This window comes from Ambystoma mexicanum, chromosome 4p, assembly GCF_040938575.1.
Source record: "Ambystoma mexicanum isolate Mex_15411 chromosome 4p, UKY_AmexF1_1, whole genome shotgun sequence".
NCBI classification, from domain to species: domain Eukaryota; kingdom Metazoa; phylum Chordata; class Amphibia; order Caudata; family Ambystomatidae; genus Ambystoma; species Ambystoma mexicanum.
In genome coordinates this window covers 708,657,282-708,676,083 of record NC_090927.1, presented here as the reverse complement: position 1 = coordinate 708,676,083, position 18,802 = coordinate 708,657,282, and positions in this window count along the sequence as shown.

The following is an 18,802-nucleotide window of genomic DNA, read 5'->3' as shown; positions in this document are numbered from 1 at the left end:
CTCTTATTCAGAGCAACGTGCTGCAAGCCGATAAATTGGAGGTCTGACTTATCATCTAACTGATGATTCTTTTGCTAATGGACTGCCAGGGGTAGAGTGGGATCTTGACTCCCAATTTTCGCCAAGTGTTCCCGAATTCTGGTTCTAAGTTCTCTTTTGGTACTACCAATATACAGTTTTGTAAAAGTACATCTAATCGCATATACCACGTATTTTGATCTGCAATTAATTGAGTTTTTAATCACAAATACTTTTCCATTATGCCCATCCAGGCGTCTGGTCTTATCTCCCGCAAATTTGCACATTGTGCAGTAGCCACATTTCCTGAAGCCTGGCTCAATTTTAGTGAGCCAGGTATTTTCATTGTTTTTCCGTGTGTCTGGCAGCATGGATGGGCAGATAGTCGATTGGATAGTGTTGGCTTTCTTGAAAATAATAGTCGGACTATCTTCAATAAATTTGGTCAGATGTTCATCTAGTTGTAACAAGTACCAATATTTTTGTAAAGTTTTTCTGATCAATTGGTGATCCTTGTTGTATTGGGTTACAAACATGAGTTTCATTAGTTTATCCTCGGAGCGTTTTTTAGGGATCAGTGTATCCTCTTGCCGTAGATTCTTTGTTTTCTCAAAAGCCTTTTGTAGGCATTTGTTAGGGTAGCCTCTTTGTTTGAATCAACTTCTCAGAAGCTGGCATTCTTGTTTGAATGTCTGGTCATCCTTGCAATTACGTCTTGCCCGTATATATTCACCAAAGGGGATGTTGTGGATGGTGGAGCGTTGATGGCAGCTTTGTGCATGTAGGATCGAATTCACTTCCGTTGGCTTGCGAAATGTCCTTGTTTCCAAAGACCTTCCTTAACATGGATATTAAGATCCAGAAAGTTGATAGATTCAGCATTGGATTCTCCTGTGAATTCGATCTCAAATTGGTTATGGTTCAGTTTTGCTGTGAATTCATGTAGTTGTCATGATGCCTACCCCCGGGGAACCAGATCAGGTCCAGCAACCCCGGAAGCAGGCATCAAATTATTTTGAGCAAACCCAAAAACCCCTGCTAGGGGCTGTTTGGGTGCAGTCCTGGCACCTATGGCACCAGGCTCATATGGAGAGTCAGTCCTGGCGCCATAGGCACAAGGCTCATAGAGTAGAACTTACCTGATGCAGACCATGCTGCAAGCTTACCTGATGCAGACCATGCTGCAGAGCTCCAAGCCAAAGGAGGCTTGGTAAAGACTATTTTACCTAGGGACTAGTTTTTTACTCGGGTGGGGCTGGGGAGGAATACTTACCTGGGACTACTTTGGAGGCTATTTAAACCACGCCCGAAGAGCAGCACACGCTTCGCGTTATTCTGCATACAGCAGCGTAACGCTCACTGTGTCTGCAAGCCTGCATCTAGTCTTCTGTCACGCCCGCCTCGAGTCTGCAGCTCCTAGAAAAAGGGAGGACCAGAAGGAGAAGAGGTTAGAATATGAGCAAAACCTTCAATCCTTACCTGAATTCTGGATCCACCGCGCCTTCGAGCTGGAAGAAAGAAGTATTTTACGCGCGCCGCCTCGCCTGCTGCAGCGCCACGCTGAACTCACCGGCCTTCACAGCATCCTCACGATCCACCGCATCCTTCTGCACGTTCCCGTCGCACTCTGGCACCTAAGGGGAACACAAGAACAGCAAAGGTGAGCCAAGGGAATAAACAGAGGCAATAGTAACTACCCTATAGACTTACCTGATTACCGCCGGGGGTACTATTCCTCTTCACGGGTCGGCGCAGTCTCCATTGCATCCTCGCCATACCCCGGCCCCTAAGGGGTACAAAAGGACAACAAGGTGAGATGAAAGGACAAACAAGGGGAACTCTTCTCACCACAATAGACTTACCTAATTTTACCGCCGGAGGCATTATTCCCCGAACTTCATATTTTCTCTCCACACCTGAATAAGGGAGCAAGCCACAGGTTACATTCTGGCCTTATTTTATTGAACTGTATAGGATAAGCCAAATCCTAACCTGAACTTCGTCAGCTACCACGAGGAACTCTTCGCTGGGGTCAAGCTGCAAACTGCAAGAATTCGGACAAGAGTGAAAGTCAGACATGTGAACTCTTACGAACTACATACATTTCGGAGTCAATATTGTTCTGGAACTCACCAATTCCTTTGAGCCAGTGAAGCAACTGGTTATCAACGCGCCCCTGCGCTCAATGCAGGATGGAGAGCTCATCTTTTCAAACCATCAGGTGAGACTATAAGAGGGGACATCATAAGTGATCTGTGGGGAGAACAGCGGGGGTGGGGGGATTTACGCGCAACTCCACGGGTGGTTAATTCCCTTTCTCCATTTGCAGAAGAATATTCCTACGGGCCAAGCAAACGAAGCTAGGTGGGCCAGTCCATTCCGTCATCTCGGCCCTACGCGTCACATTGGTGGAGACCACAGCTGTCCAGTTCAGATCGACGCCTCTGTGGGAGCCAGGTGAGCATAACAGAACGCAAAGCCAACCCACAAATTCCCACCTGGGCGTTATGGATACCTCAGAGACTGACCAATTGGCCCAATTACTAGGGGAACTAAGGGCTGAAGTGCATTCCGCCCGTCAAGAAACCAATGCTCTTAGGAGAGAACTGATTTTGTCAAAGGAGCGAACTGATGACCTTGCTAGGCAACTATTGCAAAGCCACGCTGGACAAGCACCCCTACCTGGTTCCGGGGGTAATCCAGCTCCTGTGTTATCGAGTAACCCTGTGCAAATAAACCTACCAGGAAATATTCCATTAGCCCCCAGCCGAACGCTTTGCCGGAGATCCCAAAAGGTTTGCCGTGTTTATGAACCAATGCCGCTTGCACTTTTTATGCAGACCTGTAGCCTTCCCAAATGATCAAGCCAAGGTAGCCTTTGTATTGTCATATCTCAGCGGCAGTGCAGCTGATTGGTCAATTCCACTAGTTACTCAGGATGACCCAATTCTACGGGATTTTCAGGGCTTTCAAACTAGCATGGAAAGACTATTTGCCTGGCACTCCCAAGGACAGGCCCTGGATGACGAACTTTTGTCCCTACGACAGGGTAACCAGGACCTTCTATCCTACATCGCAACCTTTAATAGGTTAATAGTGGAAACTGGATGGCCTGAGGTAAAACGAATCACGTTATTTCATCGAGGGCTTTGAGGAGAACTCAAGGATGTCTTGGCTCAAGTCGTGAACCCACCTCAAGACTGCGCTGAATATATAGACTTAGTGGTCCAGTTAGATCACAGACTTCAGAACAGAAAAGCTGATCGAACCAAGTTTGAGAATCGGGTGTTGGTCAAGACCCACGCTAACCCCAAAGGAGCAGATGCTTCAGAACCCATGCAAATCGGAGGCGTTAAAGGACCCTTAACCCAGAAGAAAAGAGAAAGGAGACGGCAAATGCAATTGTGTCTATATTGTGGAACTTCTGGGCATTTTTTACGGGATTGCCCTGTAAAACCATGCAAGAAGGTGGCAGGAGCTGCTGATAAAAGCCATATGGAGTCAGACTCGGGAAAAGACCACGCCCGACAAGCGTAGAGGTCCGCTTGCCGAGCTTGAAGAAGGATACTCAGACCTTGCATTTCATCATACCAATGGTACTCGTAGATCCAGGGCGGCCCTCGCGTATGCACGCAGTAAGGGCATACATTGATAGCGGGGCCATAGGAAACTATGTGGACTATGAATTGGCTTCCAGGATGAATATACCTCTCTGCCAAAAAACCACCTCAGATGTCATCACCACAGTCGATAGAACTGAAATTGCCTCTGGGCCTGTAACTCATTCCACCGCAGAGATGACACTATTGGGTCAGGATGGGCATCGAGAGACTATTGTGTTTGATCTAATCAAAGCCCCACAGTTCCAAATAATACTGGGGATACCTTGGTTGGAAACACATAATCATTGTATTGATTGGCGAGAGAAGAGAATAACCTTCCCGGATTGTGCACAATCCTATTACCCAAAGAAAAATCAGAATGCAGGCCTGGCCACAGTAACCACAGCAGTCATGCAACTACCTCCAGAATACCAAGAATTCCAGGATATCTTCCAAAAGGAACAGGCAAACACCTTACCTCCTCACAGATTGTACGATTGTCAAATCTATCTCATACCCGGTGCACAACCCCCTTGTAGCAGGATCTATGCCCTTATGGAACCTGAGAACCTTCACCTACGACAATACTTAGACCAGTACCTAGCCAATGTCTTTATTCGCCCATCCAAGTCCCCTGCATCTTCAGCTTTGTTCTTCGTGCCCAAAAAGGAAGGTGACCTCAGAACGTGCATAGACTACCGCGCATTGAACCAGATAACTGTTAAAAACCAATACCCATTGCCTCTGATCCCTGAACTACTAGACCAGGTGAAGGACGCTTGTATATAAACTAAATTAGATCTCCGGGGGGCATACCATCTGGTACGTGTAAAAGAGGGCGACGAATGGAAGACTGCTTTCCGCACTAAGTATGGGTTATTCGAATACCAGGTGATGCCTTTCGGGTTGTGCAATGCACCAGCCGCCTTCCAATACTTCATGAACGATGTCCTTCGTGAACTCATTGACGTTTGTGTTGTCGTGTATATCGATGATATTCTAGTATACTCCTCTTCAGAATCTGACCATGTGAAGCACGTCCGAGCAGTCCTTGAGAAATTGCGCCAGCACAAACTATATGAAAAACTAGAAAAATGCGTTTTTCATGCCACAGAAGTTGAATTCCTTGGGTTTATCCTGACCCCAAAGGGATTCCGAATGGACTCACGAAAGGTGGACGCAATCCTTAAGTGGCCATCACCAAGTTCAGTTAAAGGAGTACAAAGCATGCTCGGCTTTGCCAATTTCTACCGCAGATTCATCCCAGATTTTTCACATGTCGTACATCCCATCACAGCACTCTTGCGAAAAAATAAACGCTTTATGTGGACTGAAGAAGCTGAAAATGTCTTCCAAGAGCTGAAAGCGAAATTCACGTCTGCAACTGTGTTAAAGCACCCACGCCCAGAACTTCCATACATAGTGGAAACTGATGCATCCAGTCTAGCCATGGGAGCTGTCCTGTCTCAAAAGGACCCTGAAACTGGCCAGCTTCACCCAGTAGCATTTTGGTCCAGAAAGTTCTCGGCACCCGAGTTAAACTATGCGGTTACCGACAAGGAGTTATTAGCCATTAAATCCGCCTTCAAGGCTTGGCGGCACTATCTTCTCGGTGCCAGGCATACCATTACTGTGATCACCAATCACCGGAACTTACAGTATTTAAAAACAGCCAAGCCCCAATCGTCACGTCAACTCCGATGGGCATTGTTCTTTGCCGAGTTCGATTTCGTGATAACCTATCGACCAGGTTGTAAGAATGGTAAAGCAGACGCCTTCTCCCGAATAGGGAAGGGAGAGGCAGAAGTGAACCCAGAACCAATACCTATAATTTCAAAGGATTCTTGGCATGACTACTCTACAGACACTAGAGGACATTCAGGTAAAGATCCTGCAACTCTTTGATCCTACAGCCCTGCAGGACTGGGTAAAGAAAGGCCCGGACTACTCTGTCACCAATGATCTGCCTTATTACCAAGGGCGGCTATTTCTGCCACACAAGGAATTACAAGAGCCAGTCATTTCCTTTTATCATGATACCCTAATGGAAGGGCACCCAAGTATTGCAAAAACTGAAGCTAAAATTAAAAGACAATTCTGGTGGCCCATCTGGCGAAAGGATATTAAATCATTTGTGATGTCTTGTGGCATTTGCACCCAGAACAAAAGTCAAAAGAAAAAACTAGCTGGACTCTTACAACCTTTAGACATTCCGCCTACACCATGGCACACCTTATCGTTAGATTTTATTACTGATCTACCTCCTTGTAATGGGTTTAACACCATTCTAGTTATTGTGGATCTTTTTTCCAAGATGGCCCACTTTATTCCTTTAAAAGGACTACCTTCAGCCTCAATCCTGGCCAAAGAATTCCTCTAAAACATTGTTCGCATACATGGATTTCCGTCCGTGTTGGTCTCTGACCGGGGCAGTCAATTCATTTTACATTTTTGGAAGAAATGTTGTCAATTGGCGCAAATCGACGTGAGATTATCGACCAGTCACCACCCCCAGACCGATGGTCAAACGGAGAGGACCAACCAGACTCTTGAACAATATGAAGGTACGCATGCATATGTAACGTTGTGCTCACACTTGGAGTTTGTACTAATCACCATATGCGTTAAATGAACGTACCTTTTGCTAAAAGAAGAGGCCTTCTCTTTATACGGCGGCGTTTAAGACCTGCTGACCTGGCAAGAACTTGTTTTTAACAGAAGAATTGTGTTTGGTCACTGTATGTCGAAGCATGCTGAGCCTGCTAAAACTATCTGCAGATTACGGGTGGGGGGAAGGAATGAGTAAGCATGGCCTCGAGCACAGAGATACGGGCACAAAGGGGCACGAAAGAATGTGAAGACCGGGATAACAGGAAACCACGATAGACCACGATAGCAAATGTGCAATGGTTGTTCGTTATACTCCAACTAGATACTTCAGATAAGCTCCAACTGGAGATCCGCCCTGGGGTGGACGTGTTCTATGTGCAAGGCAATGTAAACAGGAAAGTATAAAAGAGCACGATGTGTAGAGGAAGGCGCGGCACTTCGACGACTTGCTTAGCGAGACGTTTGAACTTGCAGCGCATTCGCGAATGCTTGTGCATTAATAAAGTAATGTTTACTTGGCTCTTTCCTGTCTGAGGTATTGCAGGGTCCCTCATTGTACTGGTTATGGTGACGGCGAGAAATCGCACCCACAATTTTGGTGTTAGAAGTGGGATGCGAAGGAGCGACAGTCCGTCACTGGGTGAGGAACGCCGCGGCGGAACCGGAGAAGGAATTGATCACGGGGCCCCAACAAACTGAATCCGCACCTTTGATTGCAACCAACGCATCATCCTTGTTTTTCCGGCTCCGTCGGCGGTGGAACAGCAGGCTGTCGCCCTTCGGGTCCGGAACACTCTGGCGGGACCCTTAAGGTAAGTGGTATGGATGGATGCATGTTGGAATAAGGAAATAACGATTTAGGGTTTATGAAGAGGACGGTGGTATGTCCGTCTATGGAATAATAATGATGAAACGGTGATGTATTGATATTGACTATGGACTGTAGAAGCAATGCGCAGGCGCAATGCTCAGAACAAACAAAAGGCAAAGGGGCAGAAGAGAACAGTAAATCAAAAATTACGTGACCTAGAGATAAAAGAGAAGGATGAGAAACTAGACCAGTTGGATAGACGTATGATGATTAAGAATAGCGGGGGTATGTATCCTGCCTTGCCGGCGCCTCGGTATGAAGATGTGATAGGACTAGAAGTAGAACAAACAACGACTGAATTGTTATTTCCAGGGGCTACGGCTCCTCCGAGAGAAGGTGAGGGTGAGAGGGCGGAATTCCCAATGAAGTATGGAGACCCAGATAGGTTGATAGACCATAGGAGAACGACTACTGTAGAAAAGGATAGAGATGGAGACTTGCAAATCCTTATGACCGGGCTGTATGGCACACCCCTCAATGACAGCCTACGGGACCAATTGGGGCGTTTGACACCTTTGGAATTTAGGACAGTGGCCACTAAACTATATACCTTTTATGAGGGTAACTGTAAATTGAGAGGACAGAGTACTGCGGATCTGCCCTCAGCATATCAGGACGCTGTCGCGTTACTACCAGTGACTGCGACCAGTGTTCAGTTATGGGGATGTATGTCCGACATAATAGCGGAAGTCATAAGGGGCGGTGTTGAATGGGAGGAGGAAAAGAGGGCATGGGAAAGAGAGGTGAGGGAAAGAGAGGCTAAACTCAAAGATGCAGACCAGGCGGGCCAAAACGTAGCTAATCGTATGATAGCATCCATACACTCGCAGTCCATGTCCACCCTGGTGAGTCTGATGGAGGGCCTTGGCTGGCCTATACAAGTAAACGTAATTAAATATCTTCTTATTAGGGTGGATGATATAGAAGAGGAAAAGGAGCCTAGATATGTGTCCCAGTGGAATAGGATTAAGACAGAATTGGATAAGAAACTGCTACCTAATATAAGAATGGATGATTCTGGGGCGGAAGAATGGAGAATGGCTAAGGTGGAGAAACTGTTAAAAGATTATAAAAAAATAAAAGCGAAAAACCTTAGTCACCAGTCCTCTGCTTCATCACCAGTGCAGGCCCTTGTAAGTGAACAAACAAACATGGAAAAGTTACTATCAATGCCAATGAGAGAGTGTCAACCCACCATAGATGCAGTTACTGGTAACATGATGCGCACCTATGTGTATGTCCCCTTATCTCGAATAGAATTGATGCATATCACCAAGTCCATCCCCGACCCCCGTATAGACCCGGCAGGATTCTACAAAGAAGTAGGAAAGCTATTCAGACCCGGGTTATTTACTGTAGAGGATGTAGATAACATATTGTTAGCTATTGTCCCAGAGGAGATATGCACCCCCTTTCGTGCCAAAGACAATGATACAATAAAATGGAAAGATGTAATGGAGGCGAGTAAAAATAGGAAACTGCATGAGGAATATCCCGAACCCCTAAGGGGGCATGGCATGGCAGTCCTGAGGGCTCTAGAAAAGGTATTACCCCCATTTGATGTGAATGTGGAGAAACTGTCTGCTGTGATACAGGGCGCAAGTGAGGAAGTAGCACAGTACTTCCTGCGTTACGAAGCAGCATTTAAAGCACACAGTGGGCTAGAGATAGGGTCTGAGACGGGCCAACGGTACTTTGCCACAAACTTTATGGAAGGGCTCCACGGGCCAATCCAGGAGAACATTAGGAAGGCAGAAAGTGCGTGGATGACTAGAAACCCCCGGGATCTCCTCGAAATGGCCAGGTATTATGAAAGAGCAGAAAGAGTAAAGGGACAACAAAAGGCACGACAAGAGAAGGATCTAAAAACTAAAGTGTTGATGCAACAGTTGCATCAAGGGCCCCAAGGCAGGTATAACTACAATAATAATGGCCCGTCACAGGGCTATAGTAGCAACATGATAGGGGGCCAAGGGACAGGTAGAGGTACAGTGCAAGGAGGTGCGCTATATGGGAGGAGGGATGGGCTACCCCAAGATGTCTGTGCCTTCTGCAAGAGACCCGGACACTGGAAATCCCAGTGTCCCCAGAGTGGTGGGAGAGGAAGGGGCGTACGGCCCCCTTTACAGACAACATTTGCCCCAGGAAATAGGACTGGTGGGTACGGCAATCAAGACAATAGAATATTTAAACCCCCTCAACCAAATGCCTTTGACGGACAAGCAAGAGGGGATGTTCCCTGGCCGGCCCCGCCTCCCCCCAATCTACTGTATCAGCCACAACAAACAACACAAGTACAAGGTGTATGACAGGGCGAAGGATGTGGGGAAGGGGTATACTATAATGACGACTTCCAGGATAACACAAGTAATATGTCCTGAGGAGGCCGAAATGAGACAGCGGGAGTGGTACAAGTACCTATAGATCAGAGGGGGCCTTATGCCTCCATTAGGATCGGCCCCCACCGAAACTTGAGATGTCTGGTAGACACGGGAGCTGGAAACAGTTCCGTGAATATCAGAGCCGTCCCCGCTGTCCCATTATCGGATAAAAGCAAGGTATCAGTTGGATTTGGGGGAAATCCAATAAAGACTCCTGTAAGTGAAATAGTAGAAGCGGAACTTCATGGGGTAAAATGGGAGAATGGGTGGCTATTGACCAATCACTGCCCAGAAAACTTGTTAGGTATTGATGCATTAAAGACACTAGGGGCCACAATATATTGCTCCCCTCAGGGGGTGAGAATGACTATAAGCAAACCTATGGGTATGATAGGAGTAACGCAAACCCTGCCCCCGGAACTCCAAGACATCCCGAATGAACTATGGGCCACTCATGGGAATGATGTAGGGGTGTTGGATGTTTCCCCAGTAGTAATCAAACTAAAGCCCGGTGCCAGGTTGCCCAGGATAAAACAATATCGCATATCACACGAGGGAGAGCAGGCACTATATCAAATAGTACAGGATATGATACGGTTAGGGGTGGTAGAGCCAACAAATGATAGCCCTTGTAACTCTCTGATCCTTCCAGTATACAAGAAAGGTGATGAAGCGGTACCCTATCGTTTCATTATTGATTTGAGGGAGATAAACAAAATAGTAGAACCCAGATATCCAGTTGTCCCTAATATTGCAAGTGTACTCACTTTAATTCCCAAAATGGTGAAATGGTTTACGGTAATTGATTTGAAAAATGCCTTCTTCAGCATTCCTATTGCCGAAGAAAGCAGGTACCTGTTTAGCTTCACTCTTCGAGATAGGCAGTACCAATTTACTAGAGCCGCGCAGGGACATACAGCCAAGCACTAAAAACACAGATGGATAACCTAGCCCTACCCGCTAACACTGCTCTGATACAATATGTTGATGATTTGCTATTATGTGCAGCCACCGAAGAGGAATGCCATTATGTGACCAGATTGGTGCTAATGCACTTAGCAGAGAATAAGCACAAGGTAGCCCTAGCCAAAATGCAGTATGTAAAACAAAAGGTCCATTATTTAGGCTTTGAGTTGTCCGAAGAGGGGCGAGCTCTGTCTACTGATCGCATTGCTTTGATACAGTCCATAAAAGGCCCCGACACGGCAAAAGGTCTCCGAAGGATAATTGGTGTTTTATCCTATTGTAGGCACTGGATTCCTGAATTCTCTGTAATGATCCAGCCCATGCTAAAAGCCTTAAAAGAAGTACAAGAAAACGGACCATTAGAATGGACACCTGAGATGGAAAAAGCCCTGACAGCTATGAAAGATGTTTTATGCCACGCACCGGCCTTAGGCACACCTGATTATACCCAGAGATTTTGCCTTTTCGTTGATGAACAGGAAGGTTGCGCTGTGTCAGTCTTAACGCAGGAACAAGGGGGTAAACAGAGACCATGTGCATATTTCTCCAGTGCTCTGGACTCAGTAGTTCGAGGCCTACCCCCATGCATGAGAGCAGTGGCCGCAGCAGCGGCAGCCCTAAAACAAAGTGCAGGTATCATCCTAGGGAGCGAAGTGACAGTAAAAGTCCCACATGCGGTGGACGTTCTCCTGAATAGAGTGCATACACAGCATTTGACCACAGCTAGACTCACACAGTATGAGATGATTCTGTTTGCCAGTAATGTAAAAATCGAACGATGTAACACTTTGAATCCAGCGACACTGCTTCCTTTGCCCGTCTCACCTAATGACATTAGGCATGATTGTGTGATCCAAATGGAAGAACACACTAAGGGTAGAGCAGACCTGCAAGACACCCCGCTGGTTGATAATGAGGGTATATTATTCTGTGATGGTTCCTGTTTCAAACTGCCAAATGGGGAGACAACAGCAGGGTATGCTGTAACCACAGGGGAGCGGTTGATTGAGAGTGGGAAAGTGTGTGAAAAATCGGCCCAAGCTGCAGAATTGATTGCGCTAACGAGAGCATTAGTGTTAAGCAGCGGTATGAAAGTGACAATTTATACTGATTCAGCCTACGCTCATGGGGTGGTTTCCAGTTTTGGTAAACTCTGGGGAGAGCGTGGGTTTTTAACCTCCCAAGGTGATACTATTAAACATGCCCAATTGATTGCTGAATTATTACAAGCCCTTACGTTGCCCAAGATGGTGGCCATAGTGAAATGCCCAGCGCATAAAAGGACTCTAGATTATGTGACGCAAGGAAACTCCTTAGCCAACCAGATGGCTAAACTAGCTGCCACAAGGGATACACGGTGGGAGGCCCGACAACTCATAGTGGGGAGGGATGTGACTATGGAAGGGACGAAGGAGCGCGTAAAGGGTATGTTACATCAGACTGAGAGTAATTGTAAGGACATTCTTTGGATTGCCGAATATGCATACAATAATTCTGTACATTCTGGAACTGGGCAAAGCCCCTTTTATACCCTATATGGGCACCACCCTCGAACCTCAGACCTTGACTCAACCCAACACTTAGAAATGCCCGCAGTGGACCATCTACACGCTACGATTACACAAGCCTTTAAGGAGGCAACTGCACATTTAAAACAAGCGAAGGAGAAATATAAGTAAGATGCTGATCGGCATAGAAGTGATACTCCACAGTACCAGATAGGGGACCAAGTATGGTTGGCCACAAAACACATACCTCTCAAGGGAACGCGGATCTTTAACCCTAGATATTTGGGACCTTACTCTATTAAGGCCATTATCAACCCGGTGGCCGCCAAGTTGGACTTACCTGCTAATATGCAAATTCACCCCGTCTTTCGTGTGTCACTTTTGAAGCCAGTGCAACCAGGGACAAGACTAACCAAGCCACCAGACCCCATCCTTATAGACGGGGAACCCGAATTTGAAGTTAAGAACATCCTGGACTCCAAGATGGTGAAGTCAAAACTTTTTTATTTAATCGACTGGAAAGGTTACGGACCACAGGAAAGGTCTTGGGAAACTAGTGACCAAGTGCATGCACCTCGATTGGTGAAAGGATTCCACTGAAATTTCCCAGACAAACCAAAACCACGGGGAAGAACGACTTTAGGAGGGGCCTTGGGGGGGAGTGCTGTCATGATGCCTACCCCCGGGGAACCAGACCAGGTCCAGCAACCCCAGAAGCAGGCATCAAGTTATTTTGAGCAAACCCAAACACCCCTGCTAGGGGCTGTTTGGGTGCGGTCCATAGGCGCCAGGCTCATAGAGTAGAACTTACCTGATGCAGACCATGCTGCAAGCTTACCTGATGCAGACCATGCTGCAGAGCTCCAAGCCAAAGGAGGCTTGGAAGGGACTATTTTACCTAGGGACTATTTTTTACTCAGGTGGGGCTGGGGTAGAATACTTACCTGGGACTACTTCGGAGGCTAGTTAAACCACGCCCGAAGAGCAGCACACGCTTCATGTTATTCTGCATCCAGAAGCGTAACGCTCACCGTGTCTGCAAGCCTGCATCCAGTCTTCTGCCACGCCCGCCTCGAGTCTGCAGCTCCTAGAAAAAGGGAGGAACAGAAGGAGAAGAGGTTAGAATAAGAGCCAAACCTTCGAACCTTGCCTGAATTCCGGATCCACTGCGCCTTCGAGCTGGAAGAAAGAAGCATTTTACGTGTGCCGCCTCGCCTGCTGCAGCGCCGCGCTGAACTCACCGGCCTTCGCAGCATCCTCACGATCCACCGCATCCTTTTGCATGTTCCCACCGCACTCTGGCACCTAAGGGGAACACAAGAACAGCAAAGGTGAGCCAAGGGAATAAACAGAGGCAATAGTAACTACCCCCATAGACTTACCTGATTACCGCCAGGGGCACTATTCCTCTTCACGGGTCAGTGCAGTCTCCATTGCATCCTCGCCGTACCCCGACCCCTAAGGGGAACAAAAGGACAACAAGGTGAGACAAAAGGACAAACAAGGGGAACTCTTCTCACCACAATAGACTTACCTAATTTTACCGCCAGAGGCATTATTCCTCGAACTTCATATTTTCTCTCCACACCTGAATAAGGGAGCAAGCCACAGGTTACATTCTGGCCTTATTTTATTGAACTGTATAGGATAAGCCAAATCCTTACCTGAACTTCGTCAGCTACCACGAGGAACTCTTTGCTGGGGTCAAGCTGCAAACTGCAAGGAATCGGACAAGAGTGAAAGTCAGACATGTGAACTCTTACGAACTACATACTTTTCGGAGTCAATATTGTTCTGGAACTCACCAATTCTTTCGAGCCAGTGAAGCAACTGGTTATCTACGTGCCCCTACGCTCAATGCAGGATGGAGAGCTCATCTTTTCAAACCATCAGGTGAGACTATAAGAGGGGACATCAAAGGTGATCTGTGGGGAGAACAGCAGGGGTGGGGTAATTTACGCTCAACTCCACTGGTGGTTAATTCCCTTTCTCCATTTGCAGAAGAATATTCCTACGGGCCAAGCAAACGAAGCTAGGTGGGCCAGTCCAGTCTGTCCTCTCGGACCTATGCGTCACATTGGAGACCGCAGCTGTCCAGTTCAGATCGACGCCTCTGTGGGAGCCAGGTGAGCGTAACAGTAGTGTAGTTACAGACCCATCCCATATTAAAAAAATGTCATCAATGTAGCCAAATAGAAATGCTGAACGAAATGCTACAGATAACTTTGGACTCAAATATATTTACCTTTAATAACTGTCTATTTCAACAGCGAAAAGGAGTGGCAATGGGGACGAAGTATACCCCTTCGTTAGCAAATATCTTCATGGGGATGTTGGAGGATTATATTGTATACTCAGATCCAGCTTCCCAAGATCATGTTAAACTTTGGACCCGCTACATTGATGACATTTTTTTAATATGGGATGGGTCTGTAACTACACTACATGAATTCACAGCAAAACTGAGCCATAACCAATTTGAGATCGAATTCACAGGAGAATCCAATGCTGAATCTATCAACTTTCTGGATCTTAATATCCATGTTAAGGAAGGTCATTTGGAAACAAGGACATTTCGCAAGCCAACGGAAGTGAATTCGATCCTACATGCACAAAGCTGCCATCAACGCTCCACCATCCACAACATCCCCTTTGGTGAATATATACGGGCAAGACGTAATTGCAAGGATGACCAGACATTCAAACAAGAATGCCAGCTTCTGAGAAGTTGATTCAAACAAAGAGGCTACCCTAACAAATGCCTACAAAAGGTTTTTGAGAAAACAAAGAATCTATGGCAAGAGGATACACTGATCCCTAAAAAACGCTCAGAGGATAAACTAATGAGACTCATGTTTGTAACCCAATACAACAAGGATCACCAATTGATCAGAAAAACTTTACAAAAACATTGGTACTTGTTACAACTAGATGAACATCTGACCAAATTTATTGAAGACAGTCCGACTATTATTTTCAAGAAAGCCAACACTATCAAATCGACTATCTGCCCATCCATGCTATCAGACACACCGAAAAACAATGAAAATACCTGGCTCACTAAAATTGAGCCAGGCTTCAGGAAATGTGGCTACTGCACAATGTGCAAATTTGTGGGAGATAAGACCAGAAGCCTGGATGGGCATAATGGAAAGGTATTTGTGATTAAAACTCAGTTAATTGCAGACCAAAATACGTGGTATATGCGATTAGATGTACTTGTACAAAACTGTATATTGGTAGTACCAAAAGAGAACTTAGAACCAGAATTCGGGAACACTTGGTGAAAATTGGAAGTCAAGATCCTACCCTACCCCTGGCAGTCCATTGGCAAAAGAATCATCAGTTAGATGATAAATCGGACATCCAATTTATCGGCTTGCAGCACATTACTCTGAATAAGAGGGGAGGGGATCGAGTCCAGACACTACGCTAAGCAGAAGCTAAAATCATTTTTTGTTTCTTTAACACAACTGTACTGGGTTTAAACCTGGAGACTGAAATGGCATAATTCCTATAATTACTTAAATGCAGACTATATCACCTATCCTGTTATAATTGACGGAAATGCTGAGAATGCTGTTTTATCTATTACGGTCTAGACAATATTGCATGACTTACAGCTGTAATGTTATCCTTTTCTTTGAATGGCAAGCCAACATTGAGTTGAACCTTAGTAATTATCAACGTGCATCTCCATTGACAACTCACTCCTTTATTGTTCTTGAATAGATAGTAATTAACTAATCCGCTTTCATCGAACATGTGTATGTATGATCTTGGTGAGTATACACCCTTAAACCATTTCTGTAATAATGAAATAGTGTTTAGTCTTGATCTTGCAGAAATGGTTTGACTTAAACAGCCATTGAAGGACATATTTGGATTCATAATCCACTAGTTGGTTAATGAGTAAATGTAGACATTCGCCTCGCCCGCACGTTGCCAAGCAACAGGGCAGAGGGGCACATAAGGTGTTCACAACACGGGCAAATGCAGACTAAGGTAACCAAACTCATTAGATTTAGAACTTCGCGCGCATGTTGCCAAGCAACAGGGCGAAGCGGCACACACGGCGTCAGGTATCCATGGGAACAAATAAATTAGTCCCAAGATGGTGGCCGTGTAGAACAGTGTAACCGATGCGAGTGATTACTTCCTTCGTCAAGTAAGTGGCGTCTGTTGCTCTAGCACATTAGCGACCCAAATGAGGATCGCTTTTGAAATGTGGATTTGCTAACTTTACAAGATAAATACTAACTTTTAGAATGTTAACTTTATCATGTTATAACGGAAAAGAAAACAATATTTAATGGAGACGTATACTGCGCTTGCACTACAGTGCATGATGTATGATACGCGCATAGATGATTTTGGAACTGAAAGACATTTTGTACATTCTTTTCTTGGTAATGGAGCAGATAATAATGGGATTTGACCCAATACATTTTTCACGAATAAGAAGTCAGTGAGCCCCAGTGTGGGTAAGTTTTGGCCTGAAGTAGCCCCGGTTCTTTTACTACACATAGCAAATAAGTAATAACTGTGACTAATATAACATTTGTCTTTTGTCTCCCGCTTTGTTTGTATGTCTCCCCTCCCCACTTTTCCACCTTTCTTTGTGTAATTATTCTTTTTTGAACTCATTATTGAATATTTTGATTTGTTACCTATTCAATTTCACTGATACTTTCGTATTATGGGTTTTTTCTTGCAATGCATTCAATGTTTCTTGATTTACTTCCACTTTGAATATGTATGATGTAATACATTGTTGTGTATATGCTTTCTATCAGTTCAACATATTAGCCCTAATTTGAAAAAGGCCGGCAGAGGCCGAAACACGTGTAATACCATAAGGGCAACATTTTTGAGAAAAAATATTAAAATACATCTACAATCACCTGAAATAAGGCGCAATGTCCTGGATCTTCTTTTATGCTTTTGCATATTCTCTTTATCATTATTCATAAAGTCACTCCAAGTGTTCCTGAAGGAACACTTGGAGTGACTTTATGAATAATGATGTTGGACTTGTAAAAATGTAAAACTTAGATCAAGTGTATGGTGTGAGCGCAAGATATCCTCCCGAACTACAATCTTTTCTACCTCATACATATCCCCCAACTTATGGTCCTATCAGCAGCCAGTGGGCATTTTGGTGGGAGGTGAAGGGAACATGCTAGCCAATCCTGACCGCAGGAATTATGACAAGGTTGCTGTGTCACTAGCCCTAGAAAAGGGCAGGCTTGCATCAGAACTAGGGTTTTTGTGAATTATTCGGGGAGAGAACTGCTACTGGACTCGTGCGAGGAACAACTAGCAAATATGACTCTATCCTTGCATTGGAGACAGAGGCTGGGACATAGAGAAGCTAGCTGGGACCTAGACCAGAGGAGCAGAAGGATTCTGGGTGCAGGAGAAAATCCTGATTGAAAGCCCTTGACCAGACCTGTGATATTCAAAGGAGCCCTGCTGTTTTCCCTGACCAAAGCTTCCCATGTAAGTAGGTATCCCACAGCCATCAATTGTGTTGGGAGTCACCTGCCCTTATCCCTTTCCATTGGTGGGCCAAGGAGGGGGTGAAACTGGATAGCCCCTTCAGACAATTTATTAAATATCACTCAAACTTATTCGTCCATAGAAAACCACCCTCTGTTGAAATTGCATTGTGTTGGGAGCAGCCATCCTTAAACCTTTCCATTAAAGTGTGGGGAGGGGGAAACTGTGTAGATCCTTAGGACATTGGATTAAAGTAAATACATTAATTCCCATATAGAAAATCACTGGATGAGGGTTGTTAGAATTCGAAATTAAAAAAGCTCATGCCCAGTGTGTTATAGCTGGTATAGCCCATAAAGACTTGGTTGACTGTTTCTGAAATCCTTGAGTTCCACAAAGAAAGGGGTGGGGGAGTCCATTATCCCAAAAAGAAGTAATCCATAAAACACCACCTTTTAAGTCAGTGTGGAGGGTTTAAAACAACCCCCCCCATTTCTTTTTAATCAGAATTACAAAGTATTGCATCTCATCTGTCTGTGGGTACAAAAAAACAGAATTTCCCCTTTGGTTCCCATTTTTCTCTGACCCCAAGCTATAAAGTCCTGCCTTTTATTTCCAAGTGTGTTGAAAGACTATTTTCATTTGAGTTCCTTTTTCCCAATCTTGCCTTTTAAATAACAAGCCCAAAACGGTTGTTCCCATTGAATTCTTTTGCCAAACAACGCCTTTTAAAATCAGCAGCAAAATGATTTTTCGATTGTGATCACGGTCCTTGCACCTTGCCTTCCAATCAAAGGGGTCATGTTTAACTGAGGCCTGGAAAGGGCTGTGGGGGGTGGTTTACTGGGAGAAAAGTATTGTTTCAAATTAAGTCACTTCTGGGGATTTTGTATTGTATTGCAAATGTTTTTATTGGTTAAAGTGAAATTCAATCTGGTGTAAGTTGTTATTGCATGTTTCAAAATGTCAGCTGTGTTGTTTTATATAACCGAGTCGTAGTTGTGATTTTGGGTGTTGCCACAGCATTGTTGGCTGATGTTAGTCTGTTTGTCAAATCTTAATTCAATAAATTAATAAATAGATATTCTTACTACACAGCGGCGTGGTTCATAGTCCATTGGTGACACAGGTTATTCGTTGCGGTTGGGTGGGAGATGGGTTGGAAGCCTCATCAAAGTGAACATGAATAAACAGTGCTTTATTGTGCGCCACCTTGCTTGGGGGGAAAGGAACTCCCTGAGTTGAGTGTGACCATATAATAAACAGCAACAAAACTGGGGGCTTGTGCCGAGATTGGTAGAGAGGCTTCATTTGTGACAGTGCTGTAGCAGCAGACTATTCATT